Raw genomic sequence first — 16,954 nt, forward strand, 5'->3', positions numbered from 1 at the left:
AAAGACCAGCACCCCTTGTCTTCTCGTTGTCTCTGAATGGCCTGCAAGGGAAAGTAAGGCCCAAATAGAAGCTCTTCCTAACAACTTCTTTGTGGCTGTGTTCAGTCGAAGTTTTCAATTTTGCATTTGAAGATTGCGAGAGTGAAAGAAAGCTTAGTAGTAGTGAAGTAGTAGTAGTTTACAGAATCATAAAGATTAATGAAACCAGATCTGCTGGTCAAGAAGATAAAGTGTTTTTACTTAAGCAGTAAACCATGAAGACTCAGATGTTCCCGCACGCTTGAGAAAATGTAACTTTTCACAAAGCCAGCAGAATTTGCAGTAACTAAGGTACAGGTAAAGGTCTCAGGGAGAGATTGTGACCACTGACTCAATTGAGGACTATGCAAATTACGCCCTACTCTTTCTAGAGTCTTTCTGCCTGCCAATTTGAATATGTGCAATCAATAATAAGTGATATGGTAATGAGTAGCCAAACGAATGTAAACTTGTTTGAGTTCTCTATTGTTTTCACTAATCATGTAACGGGATAAATATGTGGTGATTCCTCTGTATGGTGTGACTTATTTTCCCATTCCTAAATGAGTTGCATGCGTCAAGGCTACCAATTCCACTCCTTGTGCACTCAGTCTTCTCGGAAGTGGTTCTACTTCCATCATTTGTCCTTAGCTGACCACAACATACCCAGTCTGTCATTGTCCATGTAAGTAGTAGGATGAGCCATCCACAAACAGAGTTAAATCTGGCTTATGTCAAGGAACATCAGTTAAATCTGTTCATGGTTTGCTGGAAGTAAGCATCACCAGTTCGCCCTGATGATGTCCCTCCCCTTCATCAGGTAATGGTAACAACATCACAGGGTTCAGGGTATCGCATCTCTTCAGAATAACATTATCTGCCATTAGCAGAATTAGTTCATACCGATGTACTCGTTGCAGTGACAATGCTTGCGTTGCATATTGTTTCAGTAGTAGTTTTACTTCATGTGGGACATAAACAGTCATTGGATGTCCTAAAATGAGTGGCAACTCTTATCCAATATAGCTACTGCTGCCGCTGCCACCACTGACTCAAGTTCAGTTGAATAATAAGCAACTGGCCTTTGATGTGGACCCAGCTGCTGAATTAATACCCCACTGGTTAACCCTTTAGTTCATGTATGTGCAAATTAAAGGGTTTTGTATAGTCTCGGAGTCCTAGGGCTGGAGCAGATGCTAATACTCCCTTTATTGCTTTAAAAGCCTGTTCCCTTTCTGGTCACCATGTAATCAGCTGTAATGCTTCATCTTTTGTAGCCTCAGGCAAAGGTTTGGTGAATTCTCCTAATCCTGGATCCATGGTCAACAGACGCTTACCATTCCCAGGGATCTTCATATCCGCTTCTTTGTGATGGGGCGTGGGAGCTTAATTATGGTTTCTATCCTGCCAGGGTCTATTTCTCACTGGCCTTCCTTTAGGATAAATCCCAAATATTTAATCTCTTTCTGACACAGCTGAAGCTTTCATGATGTCCCTTTTCAGCTGAGGTTATACATAAATGAACAGTGTCTATCATAAAATTACATTCACTTTTGTTTGCTAATAATCAGTCATCTACGTATTGTACAAGTGCTGATTCTCCTGGCAATTTTAGGTCTTTTAAATAATTTCTTAATATCCACAAAAATATTGTAGTGGAACGCACAAATCCTTGGGGAAGACGCGTCCAGGTCATCTGTTGCCTTTCCATGTAAACACAAATAACAGATGACCTTTTTCATGCTGAAAAATGCTGCTTTAAGATCAGTAACAACAAAGTATTTTGCCCAATGTGGTATTTGTAAAAGAACAGTTGAGGGCTTGGGTACTACAGGATGGGGGACTTCCACATGTCGGTTTATTGCTCACAGACCTTGCGCAAACTGATATTCCGGGTCTCCATCCTCACATAACCTATTTTTTTTGCTGGGAGTGTCGGGGTATTGTAGAGTGACACACACAGTTTCAGGATTCCTTGTGCCAAGTATCAATCTATATGTTTCTGGATATTCTTTTCAGATACTTGTGGGATGCGACATTGTTTTATCAATGGTGAGGGCCCTCTCTTTTTTTTTTATGTTTATTGGTTGTGCTGAGACTAACAAGCCCACATCACTGCTTGGTTTTCTCCATAATTTTGTTGGGACACATTCTAATACCTTCTGCACTTGTGATTTGGTTTTAGGTTCACTATTAATTATGCTCACTCCCATTATTATTAGCTCTACACTCTCTGGGGTTAGATGTATCTCTACACCTAGGGTTTGTAAGAGAGCTGTCCCTAACAAACAGGCTGGGGAATCTTCTGCCAACACAAACCTTCCCCATATGCTCTTGCTTGCTATTGCTACTAACAGAGGTTTACTTAAATTTCTTTCCCCTTCCCCTGTGACCCTTTGTATTACCATGTTTTCTGCAGACCTAGACCTCTTTGGAACAAAGTTTAAAAGTGACAATGTAGCTCCTGTATCTACCAAAAATTTAACTTCCTGACTTCCCATCTTTCCAGTAATATGTCCCTTTTGGTTTAATTGGGTTACCCACATACTAAAAATTTCCAGTTCCTCAAGCACTCTGCCAAGGGTCATAGGGACCTCTTCCTCCAGTCGTTGTGATTGTATATCCTCCTTAACTCTTCCCGGTGAGAGTTCCTTTTTCTTACTCTTTTTCTGGAGCTTGAGAGGGCATATGTGTCTAAACTTCCCACAATAATAGCACTCTCTCCCATCATTCCTTCACAATCCTCCCTCTCTTTTCCCTAGTTTCCCTCCATTTCCCGTCTCTGGTCTCTTCTCCCTTTGGCCTCTCTCACTTGCAAATTTCTCGCTAAAGCTGCAGTCAAGAGGTTTGCCTCTTGTTCTTTTGCTTTTTTATTCTCCTTAACCTGCTTAGCTTTCTGTGTCTCCTCATGCCCATAATATACTAATGCAGCAATAGTAAAAATTTTCTGTAGATGCTCTCCTTGTCACGCTGGCATTTGGTCCTTAAAATACTGCTGTGTATTTGGGGCCACCTGATGCACAAAAACACTAATCGCAAGCACATCATTAAAGTTTTGTGGAGTAATTCCTCCATACTTCAACAGCACTTGCCTTAGTCTTCCCCAAATGTCACTGGGATGCTCGTCCAACCTCTGCCTACATTTCTGCAGTTTCATCCAGTTTAGACACATCTCTGCACACACTCTTATGGCTTCTACCAGATTTTGCAGTCCTGTCTGACAAGCTGCCTGATTTTCATCAATATTATAATTCCAATTTGTGTCATTTGCCAGCCATGGGGTTCAACCTCTCCCTGCCCATTGTGTTAATTCAGCATCCTTAGTCATTATTCTCTCTCTTTCATCAGGTTGAAAAACTTCCCTTAATAGTATTTGAACATCACTGGAATTCGGATTAAACCCTGTACATATATTTGAGAATAGTTGGGCACACTTTTCAGTGTCCTCCCTTAGGTGGGGCATCTTATTTCCCCACAATGTTAAGTCACTAGGTTTCCAAGTCTGGTCCCTATAAAAGGCTAATATTGGCTGAGTCTCCACAGGGGCCCCAGTTTACATAGCAACAGGATTAGGAATGTGAGTCATAGTCATAGGAGTCTGGCAGCTAAAGGGTAAACAAGAGGAGACTCAGAAGAGGGTGGAGGTGACAGACAGGGTAAGGCTGAACTACTCATAGGATTTTCTGGTGCGGTAGCTTCTGCTACTGCTACAATTACCCCCTCTTCTTTTTCAATTTTTTTCCTGGATGTTTCCTCTCCCCAGACCATGCATACCATACATACCAGTAATCCATTTGGTATGGGTACTTATCTTCCAGTTGATATCTCAAATGCATTAATTTATGTGAATTGAAATTATGGCTGGCCATAATTCTAGAAAGCTCCCTCCTGCCATTGTTGTAATAAATGGCCTTTCATCGTAACATCATTTAACTGTGCACTTTTTAGATAATTCTGCAGTACCATACATTTTCTCCCAATTCTGTAAGACCTCGGCCAAAGGCATTCCCTTCTCTATGCCGAGTACATTTCTCATTTTCTTTTTCTTAGTATCAGAGCCTCACTTACGTGCAGTTTACGTTGATCAGGCCATGCACTAACCTTTTTCTCTTGTGCAGTTTACGCTGATCAGGACACACACTATCTAAGCCCCTCTAGAGTCTGCTCAGGACTACCTAAGCCCCTCTCGAGTCTGCTCAGGGATTTTAACACTCACTTTTGAGAGCCTCCCACTCCTAAGGCCCCAGGTGAATTCACCTGCTGCGGCAGTTGGATGTTTGGAGGCGAGAGGATCTGAAGGTGTCCTAGCAAAGGATCCTAGGGTCCCACCTGGGTCACCAAACTCTTAAAGGAGAAGTTGCTGCCCAAGCATTAACGCACTAATCAAGGAGTCACATACACACCACCCAAGACTTTAACTGCTAGGACCGGTGTCCCTTCGTAGTGGGCGACTCCAGTGAGCTGACAAAAGGTGCCCCTTTTGACTCCTTACACACACACACCCCTATTCTCGTGTGCTTCCTCTTCTCTCAGGCTTAACCCTAGGTTTCCTGAAGCAGAATCTCCAACATGACATAAACCAGACAAATTTATTAAGTGGTACAGCGGTGTAGAACAGCTTGAGCGGGGTGCCTCCAGAGAGGGACCCTGAACAAAAGAATCTCTGGGCAATTATACCCTTACAGTGTAAGTTTCCCTCCCCTTGTGAGATAGTTCGGTCCTATTGGAGTATTTGGGTCTGGGGTCTCCTTGTTCCTCATTGGATCCTTTCACTGAGTCCAGCTGGGCTGTTCTTTTTCTTCTGATGGATGTGGCTATCTTATCTTTCTAATTTACCCCGGTTTTGGGGCCTTCCCTCATGTAACTAAGTAAGAGTTCAGTGTAAGTTCAGCAGTATGTAGGTGAAAGATCACAGCTTGTGGCCTAAGGTTTTTTACTAATGGATTCCATTTGAACTACAAAGTGACTCTTATAACAGTCGCCCCCAAATTTATTCCAATTCTATAGGATACATCCTAAGGGAGAACAAAGATGAGCCTCCTTTGAAGCAGTAGAACCCATTTTGGTACAGAGAAAAATTTCCTAACCCAATGTTTCATACACAAAAACTTCAAATACAAAACGAGGGATCTCTTCCCTGTGTTACTGACACAACGTGTAGAAACTAAACTATGCTTTTCTGATGCATCTTATGCAGAGCTTATACAAATAACAACTCCAACTGTTTTTTTTAAGAGGTCTCGTCCTCCCCGCCCTTTTTCCCTCTTTCAAGTAGCACTGCACCATTGTGTCGCTTACTACCCAACTGCAGGAGAGGAGCTGATGGAGTCCTCACTGTATGCTGGAGTCAGTTGGACCACTTCTCCCTGTCAGGTGCTGCAAGACAATCTAGGCAAGGCTGTCAGCACAGTCCCATCTGGGTCGCCAGAAAACTGTTGTCCCCAAAGTAAAGTTGTATATGATTGGCTTGCAATATGCCAACACACACACATAGTAGAGGTATTTTATTTATAGCATATTTGCATAGCTATGGGTGCTAGGTGGTATTCCACAAAGCTAGCACACCACACAGAGGAATCACCACATATTTATCCTGTTACATGATTAGCAAAAACAATAGAGGACCCCACCCGATTTTACATTCATTGGCTAGTGATTACCATATTGTTTATTACTAGTTACACATATTCAAATTGGCACACATGCTCGTAGAAAGAGTTGGGGGTGTAACTTGGATAGTCCCTCAAATGAGTCGGTGGCTGTGATCTCCCCGTGCCACCTTTACCTTTACCCCAGTTACTGTGGATTCTGCTGACTTTATGTCGGTTACCTAAGATTTCATGGTTTACTGCTTAAGTACAAATATTTCTTTATCTTCTTGACCACCTGATCTGGTTTCATTAATCTTTATGATTGTGTTAACTCCTACAAATCTGCACACTAGAACCTTCCATTTGCCTGGATATCAAGTGCATGCTTTGCCACAGTAATAGCAAAGGCATTTGCAGAAAGAAACCATTTCTGATCGAAAGCATCTAGATATTTCTGACTTAGAAATGATTGAGAAGCAACAAAAAAAATTACCACTATCTTTTCTTTCTGAATTCCCAGAGCAGAGATGTGCCTTTCAGTGTGTGAGCAAATATTCTCAGTTCTGGAACTTAAAACACCTGTTGGGAACAAAGTGCCAATTTGCTTATACTCCATCCAAAGAGACTTAATTTGTCTTTTCTTTGGATGAGCAATGGTGCTCCACTCACAAGCTGGTGATACTATGTTGCAGAAAGTCTCCACATCTGACCTTGAGCTTAGAACTAGTTTTAGGATTAATTTGTTCCTTGGGAAAAACTAAGCAGTGTCAATGCATTTGTACCTTAGGCATCAAAATATTTTTAACCTCAGGACCTAGAAGAATGATGAAGATCATGCTGGGTGCTATTGAAAGACTTTTAAAGAACAATCCACTTATCAGGCACAGTCAACATGGGTTCACAAGGGAAAGTCCTGTCTAACTAATTTGATATCCTTCTATGACAAGGTTGCCTGCCTAGTGGATGAAGGGGCAGTAATGCATGTAGTTTTTCTGGGTTTTAGTAAGGCTCTTGGTACTGTCCCTCACAGTGTCCTTCTGGACAAGATGTCCATCTGTGAGATGAGCAGGTAGGCGGTGTGCTACATGAAGAACTGGCTCAACGGCAGGGCTCAAAGTTGCAGTGAATGGGGTTACATCTGGATGGTGACCGGTCACCAGTGGTGTTCCTCAGGGACAGTTCTTTCTATTAATGATCTAGATTGCTGATGATACCAAACTGGGAAATGCTGCTGACTTTCTTGAGGGACAACAGGCCTTGCAGGGGGATCTGGATAGATTGGAGCATTGAGCAATCATCAATGGAATGAAATTGAACAAGACCAAATGCCGGATTCTGCACCTGTGATGGAGTAATGCCAGGCACAAGCCAGGATTCCTAGAGTGTTGATCAATGCCCCATGCCTATCAGAGTTTGAGAGGCCTTTGGGAAACACCCTCAGTTCCATGCTTTAACTTTCGGTCATCCCTGAGGTGGACCAACACGCAGACTTTGTCTTAAACATTTCTTGGTACGGAGGAAATTCCAAGTAAAAATGGTTCCTGCAGAGCAGAGCTATGGCGCAGGCACAGTGAAAGGCCAATGGGTAAACACCCCCCAAGCATGCGCAGTGGACTGGAGACACCACACGACTGTCGTGTGGGCACTGAGGAATATGTGAGACATGCTGTTTCCCCAGGCAACCGGAGTAAAAAGGCAGGACTGAAAAAAAAGTATAAAAGGCGGTGCTCACAGTAGTTGGGCGGGATCCCCACCACCAAGGAACAAGAATCAAAAGGACCAATGGGACCCCGCTGGATCCACGGGTGGTGATATCTTCTTTGTTTCTCTCTCTTTCTCTCTCTCGGTCTCTCTTTCTCTTTCTCCTCTCTTTGTCAAATTGTGGAAGACGTGTTGCACAGGACTTGTTCATCCAGTTGAATTGTTCAGTTAGAATAGTTGCCATTGAGTTATTTTATATTATTTTGTGTTATTAAATTGTTGCATTTTGTATTATTAAATTGATAAATTTGTTGGCTGGTGTCCTTTCACCTTAATTCAGTCCAGGGGGATCACCAACTTGGTCACTGGTCCCAAGGGGAGGGAGGTCATCCTAAACGGCTCCTTTTGGGCCTCAACAAGCTCTGACGTTGTCATGCAGTTGGACTAGGTGATCAATGTAGGTCTCTTCCAACTCAGTCCTATTCTATTCTGTTCTGTTCTAATGTGTCTTTTTTTGTACTGCTGAACAAATAAGAAATTTGTAGGTGAGATGGGAAGAATTCATGTCCTGCTGCAACAAATTACATTTTTAAATAGAGATTCTCACACAGAGAAACAAGCATTTCAGTATCCCTCTTTGCTAATGAACATTTATTACATCATTGCTTTAGATGTAAAAAGCCAAAACATCTGTGTTCAAGTCAATTCATTAAAATGCAAGGACTGTGCAGAGATCATTTAAAGGTTGGGAAAACTAACCATTTACCTAGTAAACAAATCAAGCGAAAATCCATCTCTTTATTTTTTTAAAGTTGAATATTGTCCTGGTTTCAGCCAGGATAGAGTTCATTTTCTTCATAGAAGCTAGTATGAGGCTGTGTTTTGGGTCTGGGATGAGAAAATGTTGATAACATGAAAACATCAGCATGTTTTGAGTTGTTGCTAAGTAGTCAAGGACAGTCCAGTTTCTCAAGCTGGCATGCTAGCAAGAAGGCTGGGCGTGCATGGGAAGCTGATAGGGGACACAGCCAGGACAGCTGACCCAAGCTGGCCAAAGGGATATTCCCTACCATATAACATCATGCTCAGTATATAAAGCTGGGGTGAAGAAGAAGGAAGGGGTGGAAGGCTGTTCGGAGTTACAGCATCTGTTTTCCCAAGTAACCATTACACGTGATGGAGCCCTGCTTCCCTGAAGATGGCTGAACACCTGCCTGCCGATGGGAGTGGTGAATGTATTCCTTGTTTTGCTTTGCTTGCGTGTGCAGCTTTTGCTTTACCTATTAAACTGTCTTTATCTCAAACCATGAGTTTCCTCACTTTTACTCTTCCAATTCTCTGCCCTGTCCCACCATGGGGGAGTGAGTGAGCAGCTGCAGGGTGCCTAGTTGACGGTTGGGGCTAAAGCATGACAAATGACCTATGAAGAACTCACAGAGAGAAATATGGCAACATGGAGATATCAAAGCAGGCAGCATTTGAAAATTCCCATCTGTAAACAACATGAAAATGGAAGAGATAGGCAAGTTTACAGTTCTTTAAGACACAGTGAGTCATTAGCAATGACAAAGACACTAACGATGAATTATTTTTAAATATCCAAATGCATTCCTAGAGCCTCTGAGGTTTCTTTTTCCTCTCATTCCTGGTCCAGCTCACATAGAGTCCATCAGGTACGCTTTTTGAATTGAATGAATAAAGAGGGTTGGTGAAGAAAATCCAGTACTGCAAGTTGACCTGATGTAAACTTGCTCCCTGTCCCTTCAAACATGCCTAAACCACTAGTCCCGTAGCACTCCCACATCTCCCAGCAGGTAACATGCTCTCCTCCCGCTCTGCATTTGATATTTTCCCTTGAGCTCCAGAAAAGTTCACCAGACCCTCCTATCGGATCCATATATCTATAGACTTTTTCTCACACCCAGCTCGCTCTCTCTGAGGATCACCTAACACTCTTCCAATTTCTGCTTTTCTAATTTGCCTCCAGGAGAAGGAGAGAGCAGTCCCAGTCTTTGCAGTAACATCCAAGCACTCTGTCCCATTTAAGTCTTCCTGTCTCTTGTGCTCTCCCGAGACACAGCTTTCCAAGCCTGTTCTTTGAAGCAACAACTACCACAAAATCCAGTGTTTTCATCCAGTTCAGCATAACTTGGCAATGGAAGGGGGCTCATGGCTTATGTGTCCCACCTTTTCTGATCTGAAGAGAATTTCAAAAGAAAATTTTTCAAAAGAGAATTTTTGAAAGAAAAATCAGAAAATCTTTATTTCAACTGTGTCATCCCCCAGATTGGATGCAGATATCGCCACTTGTACAAGGGGAGGACTTTATCCAACAGAAAGGTGCACAAATCCCCAGAGAGAACCACCTCTTACACTGACAGGCCGCTCTGCAAGCACATCCCAACACAGCTGTTGGCAAAATATCTTTCAAGGCAAGTCCTGCCAGGTTAATAAATTCTGCGACAAATAGAGAGGAAACCGCACATGGAGTGGGGACCTACTGAAGCTTCTTCTCCCTCCTAGGGTCTCGGTCTCCCACAGAAATGGATCATTATCTTACTCTGCACTTCAACATTCTCTTGCAGATTGTTGAGGATCTCAAAATGCAGTGCATGTATTATTTTTTTGTTCCCATTGCGGAAATTGTCAATTTAATTTGATGATCATTTACTATGACCTCCTATCCAGCCTCTTCCATAGAGACTGGCAGGACTGCTAAGTGAACGTGTTCATCTTCAGTATCATATAGATAAAGGTATTAAAGATAATAATAAAATTTGCAGTAGAAGAAAATAGTTCAAATCCATCACAATTAACAAAGACAAAGCTTTAAATAGACGCTAGAAAAAAGACTAATACTGGTAACAAAAACAAGTAGGAAGAGGCAGACGTGAAATCATGGCTACAGGGTAAAGCTCAAGTGTTGGGATCACCCTGCATGGCTCGACCTTAAGGAGAAGGAGCTGTGGTAAACAACTAAGAAGAAGCAAAGGAGCGCAGGAACACCTGCAAGCAGCGAATCCTGACTATGTGAGAGGCGCATGGACAGCGCGTGATATTTTGTATATAGCCAATTGCAATAATGTGTGTAACAAGCTGTAACCAATCATGAGTGTGTGCGCAGTGACTAAACAAAAATTATGATATATATTGGAGTCAGACAAGACAATAAACGGCTTCGGAATATAACTCTCATAGAGTTGTGAAGTCCATCCTTCTCCCGAACTCAAGAAAGTATGTTTTTATACTCAGTGGAAAAGAAGGGGATTCTTGCAGTTCATACAAATTTAGAAGTACAATATGCAAATAGCATTAATGAGGAAAAAATGGTTGAGTGTGAAGAAGATAAGCTAGGGAGCTATCAAGATACTGTCTATTTTTCTAATACAAATAACTAACAAACGCCTTTGTATCTTTTGATATTTAAAACTAGATGAAATATTGAAAAATACTAAGTAGGGAACAATGCCACAATTGTCTGAGGGAAATGGACTAGGTGACTTCCATTTTTCTTTTATGATATGCATTTTAAAAAAAGCCAAGATGATTTTCTGAACAAAGAGTCTGACAAGAAGAATATAAAAGATATCAAAGATGAAAGCCAAGAGGTTCAGAGCTTGAAGAAATGCTCTGCTTAGATTAAGGGGAAAAAAAAAATGCAACCTGTAGAACAAAGAACAGGTATTATAAGGAGAAGAGTGACAGGAAAGCTATTATATGTGGTTTTTAAATCAATATAACAGAGACAAGGGATTCAATGTAAAATTGATCAGCTTGAAAAGCGATTAAACCAACATTAATCCAATGATAATAAACTAAATGAAAAAAGATGAAAACCAAAGAGATGAAGAAAACCAGAAGAATCTTGGAATACATGTCTCTGGGAGTTGTGGTGTTTTAGTCACTGACTGAAATTTATCTGTGTCCTGGTTTCAGCCAGGATAGAGCTGGTTTTCTTCACAGAAGCCAGTGTGACACTGTGTTTTGGATTTGGGATGAGAAACTGTTGATAATGTGCTGATGTTTTGGGTTGCTGCTGAGCAGTCAAGGACAGTCCAGCTTCTCGTGCTGGCCTGCTAGCAAGGAGGTTGGGGGTGCACGGGGAGCTGGGAGGGGACACAGCCGGCACAGCTGACCCAGACTGGCCAAAGAGATATTCCCTACCATACGACGTCATGCCCAGTACAAAAACTGGAGTTGGCCAGGGGGCGGAAATCGCTGCTCGGGGACGGGCTGTCGATCGCCGGGTGGTGAGCAATTGCTGTATTGGGCATCACTTGTTCTTGTACATTCCTTTGTTGGTATTATCATTGTTGTTTCCTTCTTTCTTTCTGTCCTATTAAACCGTGTTTATCTCAACCCACAAGGTTTTTTTCCTAATTCTCTCCCCCACCCTACTGTGGGAGGGGGAATGAGCGAGCGGCTGCGTGGTGCTTAGTTGCCGGCTGGGGCTAAACCACGACAGTCCTTTTTGGCGCCCAACGTGGGGCACAAGGCTTGAGATAATAACAGTTGCAGGTCACAATATCAGTTTATTTGATTTGCATGATGCTCTCGTCTTTGTTGTACATGTTAAGGATCGGTGTTGGTCTCTGCGGGCTGCTGTACTCGCCTGCGAGTTTTGTTTTTAGAGCACTGACCTTGAGCTTAATGTGGTATCATCTGAGCTCTGTACTAAAGCCGTTACTGTATTTTGGCTACAGTCTTGTGGAGACGATTAGCAATTATACTTCTGCCTCTGAAAAGCTTTCTATGGAGGAAATGCAGAATGGTACCTTTGCTACCCTCTATCATAACGTTTCCTCCTTCATCACAGTAATTTTTCAGTATTTTGAACACCCTTGGGTAGTTATAATACCTCTATTGCTACTTCTGGGGAACATTGTTTCGGTTTTGTCTAAGGTTGGCAAGCGATTTAAGAGTATCACCCGGAGATCTGCCCCAAGGCTGGATAGTTATGAATGGCAGGGCGTGTGGAACAGCATGGGCAAATGCCTGGGGCGGTGGGCACCTCCGGTGTTTTGGAACTTCACTCCCGAACAAGTGCAGAATCCTGATAAACTAGCAGAATATTTGGAAGAAGTATGCTGTCGGCCTGGCAGCTCCAAGGAGACACAAATCACTGCAATGTGCTGGGGCCTGGCCCATGCCTACCGAGCTCTATTTAACACTGTGCAAAGGGGAGAGAGGCTCTCTGGGTCTGATGGCAATGTGGCAGGCACTGTGACTACTCCAACCCCTGCAACAGGCACTGTAGCTACTCAAACCCCTGCGGCGGCCACTGTGACTACTCCAACCCCTGCAACAGGCACTGTAGCTACTCAGACTGTTGCAGCTGAACCAGAGAACCAGCCCATCCCAGTATCAGTTGCCCCTGTACAAAAGAAGAAATCTTGGAAGCGGAAGTCAGCTCGTTTAGTAAGGGATGAGGAAGATTCTGCTAAGAAGGAGGCAGAGGAAGCGAGTGAGGAGGCAGAGTGCTCTGAAGCAGGGCCATCACAAGGACTGAAGAGGGAAGAGAGCAGGTCATCGCTTGAAGAGGAGGAAGAGGAAGAACTCATAAAAGAGACGGTAACTACCCAATCTCTATCACTGAGTGAACTGCGAGATAGGCGAAAGGATTTCAGCCGTCGTCCAGGTGAGCACATTGTCACCTGGCTGCTCCGATGCTGGGATAATGGGGCCAGTAGCCTGGAATTAGAGGGTAGGGAAGCCAAGCAGCTGGGATCCCTTTCTAGGGAAGGGGGCATTGACAAAGCAATTGGAAAAGGTGCACGAGTCCTCAGCCTCTGGGAGACGACTCCTGTCGGGTGTGAAGGAAAGATACCCCTTCAAGGAAGATGTTCTATGTCACCCAGGCAAGTGGACCACCATGGAGAAAGGTATCCAGTACCTGAGGGAGCTAGCTGTGCTGGAAGTGATTTATGGTGACTTGGACAATGGACAATCATCCAAAGATCCAGATGAAGTCAATTGCACGCGACCTATGTGGCGGAAGTTTGTACGGAGTGCACCATCATCATATGCCAACTCATTAGCAGTAATGGCCTGGAAAGACGGAGAGAGGCCAACGGTGGATGAATTGGCTGGCCAACTCCGGCAATACGAAGAAAGTCTCTCTTCCTCCCTATGGGCCTGCGTCTCTGCTGTAGAGAAACTGTCCCAGGAGTTCCGGCAATTCAAAGAGGATATGCCCTACCCTCCACCCGTACGGACCAGTGTCTCAGCCATTAGGAGTATGCGCTCTTCTGTTCAAGAGAGAGGATATAGAGGATACACACCGCGAGCCACCCTGTGGTTTCAATTGCGTGACTACGGAGAGGACATGAGGAGGTGGGATGGAAAACCTACCTCGACCCTAGAGGCACGAGTACGCGAGCTGCAAGGGAAAACAATTACAAAAGGGCGTTCAGGTTCCTCCAGAAAAATCGTCGCTCCACTTTCCAGTGGGCAGTTCCCCAGAAAGAATAGAAGAGCTGATCTCACCTCTGATCCTCTTGAAGGGACTTCTGATTCCTATTTATAAGAAGTGGGTAACGAGTACTATGAGCAGGATTAGAGGGGCCCTGCCTCCAGCCAGGCGGAGGAGAGGGATAACCGAGTTTATTGGACTGTGTGGATTAGATGGCCTGGCACATCAGACCCACAGGAATATAAGGCTTTAGTGGATACTGGTGCACAATGTACCTTAATGCCATCAAGCCATATAGGGGCAGAACCCATCCGGAGTGACAGGGGGATCCCAACAGCTGACTGTGCTGGAGGCCGAAGTGAGCCTAACTGGAAATGAGTGGCAGAAGCACCCCATTGTGACAGGCCCAGAGGCTCCGTGCATCCTGGGCATAGACTATCTCAGGAGAGGGTATTTCAAGGACCCAAAAGGGTACCGGTGGGCTTTTGGTATAGCTGCCTTGGAGATGGAAGAAATTAAACAGCTGTCCACCTTGCCTGGTCTCTCAGAGGACCCTTCGGTGGTGGGGTTGCTCAGGGTCAAAGAACAACAGGTGCCGATTGCTACCACAACAGTGCACCGGCCGCAATATCGCACCAACAGAGACTCCCTGATCCCCATCCATGAGCTGATTCGTCGGCTGGAGAGCCAAGGAGTGATCAGCAAGACTCGCTCACCCTTTAACAGCCCCATATGGCCAGTGCGAAAGTCTAATGGAGAGTGGAGACTGACAGTAGACTATCGTGGCCTGAATGAAGTCACGCCACCACTGAGCGCTGCCGTGCCAGACATGCTAGAACTTCAATATGAACTGGAGTCAAAGGCAGCCAAGTGGTACGCCACCATTGATATTGCTAACGCGTTTTTCTCAATCCCTTTGGCGGCAGAGTGCAGGCCACAGTTTGCTTTCAGTTGGAGGGGTGTCCAATACACCTGGAATCGACTTCCCCAGGGGTGGAAACACAGCCCTACCATTTGCCATGGGCTGATACAAACTGCACTGGAACAGGGTGAAGCTCCAGAGCATCTGCAATACATTGACGACATCATCGTATGGGGCAACACAGCAGAAGAAGTTTTTGAGAAAGGGAAGAAAATAATTCAAATCCTTCTGAAAGATGGTTTTGCTATAAAACAAAGTAAGGTCAAAGGACCTGCACAAGAGATCCAGTTTTTAGGAATAAAATGGCAAGATGGACGTCGACAGATCCCAACGGATGTGATCAACAAAATAACAGCTATGTCTCCACCAACTAGCAAAAAAGAAACACAAGCATTTCTGGGCGTTGTGGGTTTCTGGAGAATGCATATTCCAAATTACAGTCTGATTGTAAGCCCTCTTTATCAAGTGACCCGGAAGAAGAACGATTTTAAATGGGGCCCTGAGCAACGACAAGCCTTCGAGCAAATTAAGCAGGAGATAGTTCATGCCATAGCCCTCGGGCCAGTCCGAGCAGGACAAGATGTTAAAAATGTGCTCTACACGGCAGCCGGGAAGAATGGCCCTACCTGGAGTCTCTGGCAGAAGGCACCAGGAGAGACTCGAGGTCGACCTCTAGGGTTTTGGAGTCGAGGATATAGGGGATCTGAGTCCCGCTATACTCCAACTGAAAAGGAGATACTGGCAGCATATGAAGGAGTTCGAGCTGCCTCAGAAGTGGTTGGTACTGAAGCACAGCTCCTCCTGGCACCCCGACTGCCAGTGCTGGGCTGGATGTTCAAAGGGAGGGTCCCCTCTACACATCATGCGACTGATGCTACGTGGAGTAAGTGGGTCGCGCTTATTACACAGCGGGCTCGAATAGGAAACCTTAATCGCCCGGGAATCTTGGAAGTGATCATGGACTGGCCAGAAGGCAAAGATTTTGGAATATCACCAGCAGAGGAGGTGGCGCGTGCTGAAGAGGCTCCACCATATAATGAACTGCCAGAGAATGAAAGGCAATATGCCCTATTTACTGATGGGTCCTGTCGTATTGTAGGCAAACATCGAAGGTGGAAAGCTGCTGTATGGAGCCCTATACGACGAGTCGCAGAAGCTGCTGAAGGACAAGGTGAATCAAGTCAGTTTGCAGAGGTGAAAGCCATCCAGCTGGCTTTAGATATTGCTGAACGAGAAAAATGGCCAATACTCTATCTTTATACTGACTCATGGATGGTGGCAAATGCTCTATGGGGGTGGCTACAGCAATGGAAGCAGAGCAACTGGCAACGTAGAGGCAAGCCCATCTGGGCTGCTGAATTGTGGCAAGATATTGCTGCCCGACTAGAGAATCTGGTCATAAAAGTAGGCCATGTAGATGCTCACGTACCCAAGAGTCGGGCCACCGAAGAACATCGAAACGACCATCAGGTGGATCAGGCTGCTAAGATTGAAGTGGCTCAGGTGGATCTGGATTGGCAACATAAGGGTGAATTATTTATAGCTCGGTGGGCCCATGACACCTCAGGCCATCAGAGAAGAGATGCAACATATAGATGGGCTCGGGATCGAGGGGTGGACCTGACCATGGACGCTATTGCACAGGTTATCCATGAATGTGAAACGTGTGCTGCGATCAAACAAGCCAAGCGGTTAAAGCCCCTCTGGTATGAAGGATGATGGTTGAAATATAAATATGGGGAGGCCTGGCAGGTTGACTATATCACACTTCCACAAACTCGCCAAGGCAAGCGCTATGTGCTTACCATGGTGGAAGCAACCACCGGATGGCTGGAAACATACCCTGTGCCCCATGCCACCACCTGGAACACTATCCTGGGCCTTGAAAAGCAAGTCTTATGGCGACATGGCACCCCCGAGAAAATTGAGTCAGACAATGGGACTCATTTCCGAAACAACCTCATAGACACCTGGGCCAAAGAGCACGGCATTGAGTGGGTGTATCACATCCCCTATCATGCACCAGCTTCTGGAAAAATTGAATGATACAACGGACTGTTAAAGACTACACTGAGAGCAATGGGTGACGGGACATTCAAACATTGGGATAAACATTTAGCCAAAGCCACCTGGTTAGTCAACACTAGGGGATCTACTAATAGAGCCGGCCCTGCCCAATCAAAACTTTTACGTACTGTAGAAGGGGATAAAGTCCCTGTGGTGCATGTGAGGAATATGCTGGGGAAGACAGTCTGGGTTACTCCTGCCTCAGGCAAAGGCAAACCCGTTCATGGGATTGCCTTTGCCCAG

The sequence above is a fragment of the Phaethon aethereus genome (genome assembly GCF_964289735.1).
Source record: "Phaethon aethereus genome assembly, chromosome: 2".
NCBI lineage: Eukaryota > Metazoa > Chordata > Aves > Phaethontiformes > Phaethontidae > Phaethon > Phaethon aethereus.